General features: G+C 45.4%; 1 long non-coding RNA gene across 2 annotated transcripts in view; it reads left to right on the forward strand.

The window, feature by feature from the left end:
* Positions 1-13,277: 13,277 nt before the first annotated feature.
* The window catches only part of LOC138468491 (uncharacterized), a 547,794-nt gene continuing 546,228 nt past the window's right edge, over positions 13,278-14,843 (forward strand). For both annotated transcript variants that reach the window (XR_011268277.1, XR_011268278.1), the window contains exon 1: positions 13,278-13,938. This is a non-coding gene — a long non-coding RNA (uncharacterized lncRNA). The remainder of the gene's footprint in view (positions 13,939-14,843) is intronic.

Here is a 14,843-nt window from a genome sequence, read left to right on the forward strand (position 1 = left end):
CCTCCAGCTGTCGATCCAGAGGCAAGGCAAGAGGAAGAATTTCAATGTGTGCAGAATTGATCGATGATGAAGAGGAAGGACGATAAAACTAGTAGCTTCTTAAATGCAGATTGCATTTGGACTGTTACTCACTGTGAACACTCATTATGGATATTATATCAGGCGTGCAACCCGTGGTGAGAGTCACAGGAATCTTGAAAATTGGACTTTAGAAAGTTATTTATGTGTCACAAATATGCCTAATCTCGAATTTGAATTTGATGACTCATTCCTCCCTGAGTTTCTATTGGGTTGAATCTATGGTCCTAACAAAAGGAGATGCCCACAGACTTATTCTTGCTGTTTTTGTATTTATCCTTCAAGCTTATCCTGAGCTTGTCAGAACGAACCTTGATATTCACACTTTTTTACATGATCCTAAGAATGGCCCTGTAATCAGAAGGCTGCTTGTAGCAATAGTAGAAAAAATATTGCAGTTGCCAGATTTATTGCAGTTGCCTGAGCAAAAGTGTTTTTCCTTAACAATTGAAGTAAAAATGATGCATGTTGAAGCTGGTATAATTTTGGGGAATGAGCAAGACCAAACAATTCCAGAATGCCACAAGTGATGGGGGTTAATATGTTGGTTCTTGATATAAGTATGTGCAACTATACTCTGTGCCTTCCTGGTTAGCATTCCCTATTATGTTAATGTTCCTATTGAAATAGAGACCACAATGATTTCTAGTATTACAGGAACTACTCTTGGTTTGCTTACTTCCACTGAGGTAGATGTTCCTATTATCCTGCCCACAAAGAGAACTTTTTTTGAGATGCTTCATGAGTATTACATAAACTGTGCATTGGGGCTATAGAAGTGCAGAGGAAGACAATGATGTGACAAATACGTATATAGATAATGCAGCACACCTGGGTAATAGCATGTGGCACCAGCACATGAAAAGGTGGGAGAGAGAACATCTAAGGAAAGTTGCTACATCTGCACTCTCATACCTTATGCCATGAATATCGCACAAACTCTAATCTCTAGAGAAATTCCATAAAACAATGCCAGATGTCTTGTTCAGCTTGCCGCATGTAAGACCAGAGGACAGTTTCAAGGAAGTTGGGCCGCTCTGTGATGGGGCACGAAATGGTTGATTCTATTTCAGGATGAGTATATCAAGACTACACAGATGGAAAAGGTACTGCATGGAACAGGACAGGAAGAGGTAGTCATTAAGGAGATGGAGAGATTAAACTGTCCTGATGGAACAGAAATAGCTTGGATGCCTGGGTGCTGGGAATGAGCTCAGCTGCTAATCAATAGACAAGTGAAATCCAAAAAAGGAATGGAAGAAGGGCTGATGTCCTGTGCAGCTCACTTACTGAAGGATGAACATATACAAGAAGTATATAAAGTGAACGATGAATGTTTGAAGTCATGGGCCATGTATGCCAAACTACTAACGTGGGTCAAAGATTAATCAGGTTCAGTGTTTGTGATCCCATCGGCAAATGCGACGTTATGCTTTATAAGAGATGGAAAACATCATGTGGGAAAAACCATAGGCTGCAAAACAACATTTGACGTTACCTGAATGGGAGCGGGGACAGCCGTCCTGATGAATCATTATTGGGCTTGTGAGTCCAGAGCCTACATGAAGCTGCCCTAGGACTGGGGAGGGACGTGTTCCTTAGTGCTCATCCATGATCCAGAATTAGTGATTCCACAGAGTGACCTGAACATTGGAGAATTTCCCAAAGCAGATGCCCATTTGTGAAGGAAAAGAGCACTCAAATTTCTAAATTGAAAAAGAGAGAGAACTATTTCTCAGCGAAATCAATAGCAGCTTTTGATGCTAGTCCATATGAGCACAGGTTGTTCATCCAGACTGCTGCAGTATTCATGACTATCTTTATGCCTGGAATTAAGACGGTGGCCGATGCAAAGTGGTTGCAAATCACTCACTGGGAGCACCTGCAGACCATCAACACTACCATAAAGGGATAACTGCTATCAAAGAAGAATTGAGGACCATATGATTGATTACACTTCAGAATAAGTATGCTCTTGACATTATCTTGATGATGGATGGAGGAGTTTCAGCCAAAATTGGGCCATCATGTTGCACGTTCATACCTTCACACCACAGCGAGCATGGGACCTTAACAGAGGCTATAACGTTGCTGACAAAACTGCATATTCAGATGGAAGATGAGACAGAGGCCATTGCAGATGACGGTTGGTTTATGTCTATCTTTTTATGGGTTCCATAAAGGATGACGAATATCTTCAAGTTACTTGGAGCATTATTAGTGATGATAATGTTTAGATTCTGTGAGGTCAAGGTAATAATTACAGAGTGCAAGAAGACAGCAAAGAAGGCATTAGGAATGAAGATCATGATCAATATCGAATCAGGGTTTGAACCCAATGAGTTGACAGATGAAGATACCAGAAAATATATAGAGGCCACCATGTAAGTACCTGAAGGAACAAAGTTTCTGCACCCAAGAGATCACAAAAGTATGTGGGATGATGGATCTATTGTAATCCGAATGGACAGTGCAGCTACATGACCTGGAGTGTTGATGAGCATGTAAAATCAGCAATCCCCCCTGAAAGGAGTAGTGAAGATTCGGACCCCGAAGAAGCACATATTCAAGAGAAGAAATCAAAATGTGGAGGTTAATGTGGGTGTGGTCGATGAATTAACCAGAGGGGGCTTATTTTAGAGGAGCAGAAGAATGCCTCTGAAGGATGTCCCGCCCCCTTTCACAAAGGCAGAAATCGTGCCATGAACGACACCAGTGGTTGTGACTATTCCGCAGAGAGCCTTTGAGAAAAGGTATCCACTAAATAAACCCTATCTAATGTATCCCCCTAGAGATGACAATCTCTTGGAAGAGGTCCCTGAAGGAATATGAAGACGAAAGAAAGAGAAGTAGGTGACGCCATATGAGATGAGCATAACGCACTGAAAAGGGTGGCTGAAAAAGAGGATGTATAGACTTTATTGAATCTGATGACGAAGTAAAGAATCAAGTAAACTTTCATATGCGAAGTGGAGATTGCACGTGTGAAGAGCACTGCAGAAATTGCAAGCCGTTTAATAACTGTAAAGTTGCAGCAACACAAGTAGACTAAGTAATCTTAGAAGCTGGCTATACGTAGTGAATAGACTGCAGGCGGTGCCACCATTATATAGAATCTGGACCTCTGTGTCACAATTTTAGTGAGAAGATGGCTGAAAGTTGTGTCGCAGCAAGAAAGCAGATGGAATCGAGGAAGAACCGAGAAAGGCTGTCTGGCCTGGTGTCAAAGTCTGGAGCAGCCAAGAACTGGTTATCTATCCTTGAAGAACAGTGAACGTGAGAAACTGCATCATCCTTTCATAAGCTCCAAAGAAAGAACACTGAGTGCCAATTTCTATTCATTTAATACAATGAAATGCTACAAAATTAGCTGAATTGCAGTCTCCTGTCACATGGGCAATGGATGAAAATAGAAGTTGGGCATGCAGCTTTAGACTTAAGATAGCATATGCTCACACTCCCATAGAGTCCCAGGAACGAGGATTCTTTGCAAGGCCAAGTTCAAATGCAATCTCCATGGCAGACGGCATGGACGATGAGAGATGTTAGGCTAACTGGGTGGGGAGACAGGGTTTAAATCCACCCACTGACAACTGGGGTACCAACTTACGTGCTGCTAGTTGGCTGAATGTTCCAGGAGGGCACAAGCGTTCCAACCAATTATAGAAGGCCATATAATGAAGAACCTTATAGTTTGATAGCCAATGATGAGCTGTGTGTCAAATAACTGTTGAAGATGACTTGCACTAAGGGTGGGCATAAGTTGCCCACCTGACTCTAGAGACCCAATCACAACTCGATCCCTTATAGAAAGTAAATTTAGATGTTCCCTTTAAGCGTATCATAACACGTGTCGTTTTTCTTGTTTGTCATTGTAGTGTAATGTCTCGTATGATGAATTTTTGCCATATAAAAGTCACTTTTTTATTAAATGCTTCGAGTGAGATTATGCTGTGCGACATCCGTTGATGTCCGTTGTAACTCCCTGTTTTAGACAATTGATATTAAAACAGTAAAACGACTTTGCATTCTACCTGAGTTGGTTTGATTATTTGGTGTAAGAGTTACTCTGCATCCCATCTGCTGCACAATATGCTACCTATTTAAGAGCCATATGTTCACGTGCAATATGCCCTGTCAGCCCACAAGTCCAACATACTGGGGGTACCCGTCTGAAAAGCCCTCCTTTGGTTATACCCTCCTTGCGAACTCTGGTTCTATTTCTGCGTACCTTGAAACCAACTTTCATTATTTTGGAATCCACTGCCTCTTCCTCTGTAGCCTGTACCTTTTCCTCATGGCACAAACCCATATCCCCCTTGATCCATTGGGCGCAGATTACTCGGCTTTGATGCACACATTGCTTCCTGCATTCCCAATCCTTCTCCGCTTGTCAATACCACCCCTTCTATGGCAAATGTTGACCATTTTTTCAGAACAAACTTGGCTTCCTCGATTTCCCTATTCTCATCTTTCTTCTTATTTTTCTCTTGTAATAACTGACAATGATGTACTAATGTCAGCTGTATTTCAGGCCATGGCTTCACTTCCATCCGTACTTGTTTTTCCATCTGCCTCTGTACTGGCTCAGGCAACACCTGACATAAATTGTAGTAAAATAAGGCCACTGTCTTTTCCCACATCTCGCAAGTTTCAAGCTGCCATTTCTCCTGAATATCCTGAATGTATGCAATAGGATCTTCATCTTCCTTCATTTTACGTGTCATAATTGCACCCATATCTGATGTATCTGGCTACTGTATCCTGAGAGCCCTCCAAACATCTGTTTAGCAATTATTAAACGGAACCCCATCATGCACTGTGTTCTGTTCTGTCACGATTGAATATCACGCTCTTCTCCATATGTCATAAACCCTCCCCCCAAAAACAGCTGCCAGGAGTCCTTTTATGTCCCCTGTGGCCATTGTGTTTCCTCATGTCATTTTTTCTCATTCGTATATCCATTTGCCAGCGCCCGAAGTCAAACTCAGGAGCTTGCACCTTAAAGTATCCTTCTCCTTCTGCGGCCATGGGATATGCTGTGGTCTTGCTCCCCCTTTGTCCAATAAGGGAAACGGAGTGTACCCCCTCCCAGAGTCAGATCCCATAATTGCTCTATACATGGCAGGGACGATCGTCCCTGTCTGTCTCCTCATGGGTAACAACCTTATCCTGCTCGCATATGGCAGTCACTTTCCCTTCTCACTGTGCAATCATCCTCAGGGACTCTCAGGATACGCTATAGGATCTGGCGTCCTATCTTTAGGCTCTTCCAGATCCAACCATCTCACTTCTTTATCCATTTTCAGACTTCATTCAGGGGCGCACAAGCTCCCTCCTCCTATCCCAAAACCAGACTCTCTTTCCTCATCTGACATGTCTTGTCCCCAACTAGTGTGACTATCATCCCCTTCACCTTTATCCAGATTCAGTCTACTTAAATACAATGCTCTACATCCATGACTGAAAGGATTTTCTTCTTTACTTCGTAATTGAAGCACTGGGGATCGATTATTGTTCCCTTGAGTTTCATACTCGTTTTTTCACCTTAACTGTTGATTGACCTTATCAATCCTTTCTCCAATGCTTTCTGCATCAAATCTTTCTTCTTCCAATACTACTCTAGATGCCACTGGCATTGCTTCCTTTATTGGAAGGAACTCTTCTATTCTATCCCATCATATTTCTGGGCTTGGCCCTATTGGTTCCTTATGAGTGAGACTGGTATTAAGACCTTGTTGTCTCCTTTTTTGTTCCATTTCATCACCTATTTCTCTTTATTTTCTCGCTTCCCTTCTAATTCATTCTTCCTCTTGCCTTCGTTCTTCCCCTCTCCTTATTACCTTCTTTCCTCTTCTTCCATTCGCCTCTGTAATCTTTTGTCCCTTAATCTTTGCACTTCCTCCTCTTCTCTCTTTCTTTCCCTTCAGTCCCTATCTTCTATCGCTCTCTGTCTATTATCATAATTTCCTTGATCTTCTGCCTGTTCTTCTTTTCTTTCTTGCTCCTCAAACTATCTGTTCGCATCGCTCCCTGCTCTTCATTTTCTGCTTGTCTTCTTTCAATCTCTTCTCTCGTTCATTGTCCTTTCTTTCTTGTTCATCCTCATCTTCTATTTGCCTAAACTTCCTCAATAGTTTTCCATCTATTTTAAGTAATAGCTGTCCTCTCATCCATTAGTTCTGCATGAGCGCTATCTTGTCAGCTTTATCCTTCTCTCCTTTCCATCTCTTTATCTCCCTGTCTATTTCTGTCGACAGATTCGACAGCTCACTCCCCTCTTCTTTGTCGTGTATGATCTTATAGATCTTTTCTTTTCTCTTATTCTCTTCTGAGTTATCATCACTACTGTAAGCAGGGGGTACATATACTATACCCTGTCGCCGCTTTCAACTCTTTTAAAGGAGATAACCCTATTTCTTCTGCACTAGCACCTTTTGCTTTGGGTGAGGTAAGCGGAGCTGAGGGCTCAACACCTTCCTCCTTTTGCTGACTAAGTATCCACTCCTCAGGTGGCGGGTCTTTCCTTTCTTCTTGGTACATCTTCCAGAGCTCTAGAATCGCTAACCTTTTCTCTAATTTCTTACCCGTGTACAGAGTGTGCAAGTATGTGGTCATGTGTTGTAATACCGCTTTTGACAATGATCTCTCTTGTGGCCACAGCATGAACATTTTATCTACCGTGCCTTTCACCCATTCCGCACTATACTGTTTGAGCTAGGGCGTGTGCTTTGGTAAGTGCATAAGAGGAGTCTCTCCCACAATAACAAGTCTCACTTCACCGTCAATACTTACCAGACTTGTTAAATATGTTTTATACCTTTGTTTAAATCACACATTTTTGATGTTTTAAAACATCAAATATGAGCACGCACCATCAATCGCTGCCCAAGCCTCTAATTTCTTGATTGGAGCCAATCACTTCACTAAACTCAATCACTATTGCCCCTCAACATTTTCAACTTTTTCACAACTTCTATCGCTCTTCGATATTTTTACTCAACAAACAACATTTAGACTAGTCGACTTTACACATTTATGGACACTGTGATCACCTTAGCTCTCACATCTTTATTATATACCCTATACAGAGTTTGAGGCGTCACCTTATGTAATCCTGATTATGTGTTATATGTTTCTGCTCTACCCCGTTGGGATTTCAGACACTCCTTCCTAAACTCCCTGAGTCAGGACGCCTAGAGGCTACCTTTTCTCTTCACAATATTTCCTGTTACTCAAAAAATGATCACAATCACATCCCCTTTATTTGCCATTCCCCTTAGTGTACTCACCATTCGTTAATTGACATGAGGCTTTCGGTATCGACTCCTCCTTCAATCCGACCACTTCGCCTTCCGTCCGCAGAGCGCCCATGGAAACCGGGCAGGGATTTCATCAAAGGGGGGCCTGCCCACTGTCTTGGTTCTTCCTGCAAGTTTATTTCTATCGGCTGCTCTCGACAGGAAACCCTGTGATCTTCCGGCTAATGGTGGAGGATGCCCGATCGTCCGAAACACTGGACACAAACTAGTTTGCATCTGAACTGCTACCACGTGGACTTATGGCCCTTTAGTAACGTGCATGCAATGGATGGGATCGCAGAATAATTCTGAGTCCAAATAGTCGAACCAACTCAGGAAGACGGCAAAGAGTCTGTTTTATTAAAAATTATCTAAAACAGAGAGGTTACAACGGACATCAATGGACGTTCGCTCAGGTCTCTGCGATTTTCTCATAAAAACATCCTTATATGCAAAAAATGCATCAGCAATGAAGTCTTACTATGTGGCAAATAATAGAAAACCTATCAAGGGGTGGGAATGGTTATGGGAAACATCTAAACAAACTTTCTCTTAGAATTAGGATTGTGATTGGCCACCCACTGTCAGGTGGACCATTTATGCCTACCTCTAAAATATGTCAGCTTTAACACTATTAAGTACACAGGTTATCATTGGTCTCCATACTATAGGGCTCTTTGTTATAAGGTCCCCCTACTATTGGTTGGCACGCTCATGCCATGTCTGGAACATTCGGTTCACTTGGCAACATGTAAGCTCAGACCCAGGTGCCAGGAGGTGGACTTGACTTTACCTCCCCACCCAATTAGCCCAGGAATCTCTCATTACCCATTCCTTCTGCCATGAAGATTGTCTTTGAACTTGGCCTTACAAAGTATCCTTGTCTGTGGGAATATATAGTAGTGCAGGCTCTTACTATCGTTGTTCTAGGACTCCAAGCTCAACTCTATTTTCATCCTTGTTTCATGTGACAGGAGACCACGATTTAGTCCATTTTGCAGCATTTAAATGTCTTAAATGAATCCATTTTGCCACTCTTCGTGTTCTTTCTTTTCACCTTAACAAGGGATAATTCATCCTTCGCACATTCACTTCTTTCAAGAATAGATAACCGACCTTGGCTGTTTCAGGTTTGATACCAGGCCAGACAGCCTGGACAGGCACTTCCACGGTCTCAGCTTATTTTTGCTGTGACACAATTATCTGCCTTTCATCTCCATGGGTCCGGGTGTACTAAATTCATGACACTGATTTCCAGCTCCTATACAATGGCAGCTGTGCCTGTGTTCTATTCACTATATATAGCCAGCTTCTATGATGACTTAGTCTACTTGCATTTCAGCATCTGTACAATTATTGAACGGTTGATTTTCTACAGCACTTCGCACAGGTGCAATCTTCGTCTCGCACAGGAAAGTTTACTCGATGCTCAACTTCGTCATCAGTTTCGGTAAGATCCATGCATTCTTCTTCAGCCATTTTTTTAGGAGTGTCATGCTCATCTTGTGTGACATTACAAGCTTTTTGCTTCACTCCCTTTCATATCCCTTTAGGGAGTTCCTCCCTCAGATTGTCATCTCTTCAGGGATACATTCGATACGGTTTTCTTAGTGGGTACCTTCATTCAAATATCCGTTGTGTTATTAACACAACTGCTGGTGTCAAACATGGCACGATCTCCGGGCTGCAACATATAGGAGATAGGGGGCGGGATTTCCTGCTGAGGTATGTAGCTGCTCCTCTACAAACGAGTACAGGCATATTGGATATCTAACATTTCTTTACAATAACAGCTGAAGTGTCAGCCTTAAGAAAGACCACTGGTCGAAACACATGTTGGCTGCTGGCTGTTTCACAAAATACATTATATTCATGTGTAATGATGTATTGTAGAAACATGATGTTGGATTGTTGAATACACAAGGAAGCTTTTGTTACCTGATGGCAAACAATACAGTTTTGTTGGAAATGTTCTAATTTGTGATAATAGATAAACTGTAAGAGTATATGTTGTGTTATCTCAGTGCAATCAAACGTTTTTCACGAGACCTTGTCATGTGTTTTTGTCTCAGTGTAAGTTACATATGGTTGGCGCAGAGGGCTAGTTAACAGGAACATACTAATTATGGAGGGCAGTCACAATAACTTTGGTCATATGGTGGGGGTCGCGTACGTTTTTTATTATTGGATTATTGGATCTGGGGTGATGGGACTTGGACAAACTGTTGAGTTGTTTATTGGGCTCACTCTTTTGATCATGCTGGCCCGAACACAAACAGAACAGAAATGAATGGGAAAAGGATAACAGTGCATGGCTAGGGTGAAGTGCTTGGATAGTTTATGATCAACTGTGATTAATATTGGGCAAATATTGAGGGATGCTGAGGTGCTACATGAGGTAGTGAGTGGGTGAATTTAAGTGCATGGACAGGTGGTGTGCGGACGTCCCCTGGTGCATTGCGGGAGCAGCGAGGGCTGCATTATCACAAGGGTGAGAATGGGGGTGGCATAGGAAAAGCAGGAGGGATGTGGAGGTACTACACGAGGGGCAAGGAGTGCACATTCAGTGCATGGACAGAGGATGCGCAGACGGCCCCGGGTGCATTGGTATGCAGTGTTCTGGCGGTGCATGGCAAAGGGTGTGTGGGGTGATACTAGCATGATGGGGGTTGAAGGTGGCCAAGGAAGTAGCAGTGGAGGAACACATTGAGTGGTACATTTTCCAGGAGCTGGGTTGAATGTGCTGGTCCCAAATCCAAAACAACTGGAAAGGAATGGGATCAAATTGATAACAGTGCAGTGGCAAACAATACAGTTTTGTTGGAAATGTTCTAATTTGTGATAATAGATAAACTGTAAGAGTATATGTTGTGTTATCTCAGTGCAATCAAACGTTTTTCACGAGACCTTGTCATGTGTTTTTGTCTCAGTGTAAGTTACATATGGTTGGCGCAGAGGGCTAGTTAACAGGAACATACTAATTATGGAGGGCAGTCACAATAACTTTGGTCATATGGTGGGGGTCGCGTAGGGTCACGATAACCTGGGTCGGTCATGGTGGGTATAGCATACTGTTTGTGACAGTACACCTGGTGTTGTTGGTGGCGTGGTCAAACCTGTTCATTCCCTTGTCACCATTTTACTTCCTTGCTCTTATTTCATGTGAATACCAATATTTACAAGAAACATCTATGGGGGTCACTGGGGTCAGGGCATAACGAGTCTGGCGTCATTAGAGTGCAGGGGATAGGTTGGCCCGGAGGAAGGAGAACAAGTGGAGTGTTAGGAAGAAGAGGGTATCTGCATAGTTAGGTGGGGAATATGAAGGAGGAGGGAATTATGGGTGGTATGCTCAGCGGTCTAAGACGGTATATCTAGGGTACTGGCAAGAGGGCAATATTGGAATGTCCGGACACGATATCGGGTTCAGGGGTCCTTGGGGCCAAGCGGCAAGTTGGGGAGAAAAGAGGATGGAAGGATGAAGGATGGGAGGGACACAGCAAATGGGGGTTTATTTAAGAAGGTGGGGACATCAGGTTTCGGCCCACACAGCCTAGGTTGGTTCATGGCCTTGTGTGGGAAAGGTTGAGGCATACGCTTCCCAGAGTTTCTGGGGCTTATGTAGGAAGTAAGAAAGATGATAAGACAGGGAAAGGAGGTGTGGGGGCGGTGGTCATTTTGTAAAAAGGTAGTAGGTATGCGATAAATGAGTAGGATAAATCTGGGAGAAAGTGAGGGGCAGCGGTGTGCCCGGTACGGTAGATAGAATGACAAGTAGGTCACAGTGAGGTGCTGGTTATAATTTCAGTCAGGGGTGGGAGGAAAAGGACAGCAGGGATTTTTTCAGGGGGGTTTATGGAAAGTTTTGGCACTGGGGGGAAAACAGGGCAGTGGATGGGGTCACCCTCCTCAAGGTGGGGAGTTCCATCAGCGGGACATATGAGTAGGGAGAAGGAGCAGTGGATTGAAGTGTCATGGGCAGGGGTGTATAGGGGTTTATGGCAAGAGGGGGAGTTCCATCAGTGGGGCATATGAGTAGGGAGAAGAAGCAGTGGATTGAAGTGTCATGGGCAGGGGTGTATAGGGGTTTATGGCAAGGAGTGTGTGGTACAGCCAGGGAGGAGGAGCGAGTGCTGTAAAGTGGGGGATTTCTTTTTTTTTATGGTCTCATTTTGTCATTTGTCCTCAAGGGAGGTTGGAAAGGATGCTATGGACGGGGAGAAGAAAGGGCCGGGCAGGAATGCTTATATTTGGACCGAGGGCTGTGAGAGTGGGGGGCGTAATGGGAAAGGGGAATGGTACACGGTAGAGCGGGAGGGAAGGGAGGAATTGGTTCAGTGTAGAGAGTTAATGGAAGGGAACACAGGATTTGGCCTGGGGCCAGGACTTACAAGAATTTAGCGAGTAAAGAGACTGGTTACGTCTCAATAGCAAATGAGGGAACACTATGGGCCTCATTACACGGATGGCGGTAAGGATTTACCGCGGTACCGGTAAAATACCGGTACCGGTAAATCCTTACCGCCTTACTACGAGGTCCCTTTGCGGGTTGGGGGATTTAACGCCTGCTTTTTGCAAAATTGCGGTGCCGTAATTAGTGCCTTCCCCATTCCCATAGAGCCCTATGGGGCAGAAATGGGAATGGGGAAGGGCAATGGTGGAAGGGGGATTTACCGCTCCTCCAACCTTGGAATGGGGCGGTAAATCCCCTTTCCGCCAAGGCGGTGCCGGTATTGGCTCACCGCCTACCGTGTAATGAGGCCCTGTGTGTCAGGGTGGTTGGGGGGAGTGTTAAAAAAAGGGAAAAGTGCGGGTGAGGTAGAAAGAACACCTCTGGGGAGAGATTTTCTGAATGCCGGGGACACAGTTGGTTAAATGATGGTTGGTTGAAGCCAAGCGGGTTGTTTTGTGGTAGGAGCACAGTGTAGCCCCATATGAAATGCAGCTCAGAAAAAGCTTTCAACCCAGAAAGTGGGCACCAGTATTTTGACCCTAAGCTCTCGTTCTGTCCCCTAAAAATCAAGGCGTTGTCGACTCGTGGGTATTTGTTTCAAGTGTTCTGGGGGCGGGGGAGGAGGGAGGGTTGTGGGTGAATTGGTTGAAGTACACAATGTACAGTAAGTAAGGCCTGTTTTAAAAGGCACCTACCAGTCCTGCGGCGAGCAGATATGCCAGCAGCCTCTGCCAGGGAACAGGACCTTTGCCAGTGGCACTGAATTTCCCAATACTCCGAGAGCGTGCGGGTAAAAGCGCTCCATTGAGTCGACCTGCCTCTCTCGTCTCTGCTCTTTACTGCGGTTGCCAAAGAAGGCTCTCCGACAGGTCGTCATCACAGATTAACATTTAATCAGGGAAACAACGTCACTGGGACGCTGCCACGAGCCAGGCGCTCTTGAGCTTCCACCAAACTTGTGACGTCCGGTGAGAGGGAGCACGCACGCCGCCAGCAGAAGGTCCTCCCTGATTGGCTGCCCGCTCTCGCTAGCCCGGCAGAATGCAGGGCAGCGTGTTTCCTCAGCTGCGGGGGGGCCGCTGGGAGTTTAAGGTCACTGTTGTGGTGAGGGGTGCGCGCCGCTGTGCCTCAGAACCTGCTTCACACCTTAGACACCCGGCTGGCTCCTCGACAGCTTTGTCTCGGAGCCCCTCGGTGTGTACACCGTGTGTTCTGCCTCCAGGTTTATTAATAAAAGGGCTCTCCAGTCTGTGTGCGGGCTCTGAGTCTACGTCTGCGCCCCCCTCCTTCCCCTTTTATCGCCGCAATGAATCTGCGCGCTGCCGGAGCAGAGAAGTCATTGACGTCAGAGCCTCCTGTTGGATGTGAGAGGTGCCCATGCAATCACGCCCCCCCCTCCTAGAATGAAAACTCCTCAACTTCCAGTCAGCAGACACATCCCTTGCACATACACACACCACACATGCGGGATACGCACATATTAACAGTACATACACAGCCCCCTACACAGACACACACGCCTACACATAAACGCACATGGACACTCAATAATAAGACAGACGAATACAGACTCCTGCTTGCAATGAGAGCACATAATACACACACACACACACAAACTCACACTTGTACACAGACAACACAAACCACATATGAAGGCACGCATCACACACAGCCCACATGCACAAAGGCACATGCAGACACCAGATACACACAGAAACAACACACAGGCGTGCACAACAAACACGACAAATAGATATGAACAGGATAAAACCCCAAATAATATACAGCAGCCGCGCATATTACACAACACACACACATAGCTGCAAGCCTCACACACGCACACGGGTGTTTGCATACACAACATATATAAAACATACAGAAACCCACATGCCGTAACACAACACGCACACAGATACCCGAATACAAGACACGCGCAAACAAGGCAACACAAGTACACACACTTACACTCATAAAGCCCACGCGGACACATGCACTCAACACACGCAACGCTGCTGCAGGCCGGGAGCCGGGGACCCTTTTGACGGCCGCGATGCTGGCGGAATCCCCGCTGAGGACCCGTGCGTCCCATCCTCTCCCCTGTCAATGGTGAGTGTGTGTGATGTGTGTCTATCTGAAACGTTGGTCTTACAGTGGCGGCAGTGCGCGCATGGGAGCTGCACCGCACCGTTGCCCTGCACGCCTTGAACTTCTGCGCCTTTGCTGCGAGTGATGGGTTTACGGTCTCCTGGGGGTGGTGGTCCTTGCCCTGGTGCTAGCTATCATAATCGCTCCTTCCGACAGGGTCGCTCGACTGTGCTTTCCAGCCTGTAGTAAATGCGGAAATGTGCCCTGGTTGCTGGGTTGCAGTCAATCTCCTCCGAGTCCTCGACTTTTGTGTGTGATTCTGATCGTCACCCCCCCCCCCACCCCCTCACTCACTGAGGTCCGTGACTTCGACTGGTCCACCGGTTTGGGGACCCAGGCTTATGACACCTCTGAGGTCAGGGACAGCGTCAGGACCTTTCACATTTTTCAAATGAAAGGGGGCCCAGGTGGGCCCCCAGCAACTCCCCATATTGACAGTCAGTCTAATAACACAGCAATAATAATCCTTCATATATGACTTATGTTCTGGGGTTTACAGTGTGGGCTTTGCAACATTCACCTTGCAAGCTGATTTGTCTGGAGCCATTGGGCTGTCACTTCCATGGGGGAAAACAGAAGTGTTATTACCTCGTTGCCTTCCAAAACGGATTCCTCCACGCCAGCCACTTGCGTACAAAGAAGGACTCGTGGCTATTCAGCAGAAATCCAGTGTCCTGCTCCTTGCCGGCTGGCTTTCTCGAGATAATTGTTGGCTGTCAACCTTTTTTTTAAATCTTCATTATAATGTATGACCCCCATGGGGTGCTCCAGACTGCTTTCCACTCTAAGCACGGGTGTGCCCCCAGCCATCATGTTGAAATGGCCCCCCCCCCCATCTTCAGCCAGCCTGTCTGAGGCCATGTGTT

Source organism: Ambystoma mexicanum, chromosome 4q (genome assembly GCF_040938575.1).
Source record: "Ambystoma mexicanum isolate Mex_15411 chromosome 4q, UKY_AmexF1_1, whole genome shotgun sequence".
NCBI classification, from domain to species: Eukaryota; Metazoa; Chordata; class Amphibia; order Caudata; family Ambystomatidae; genus Ambystoma; species Ambystoma mexicanum.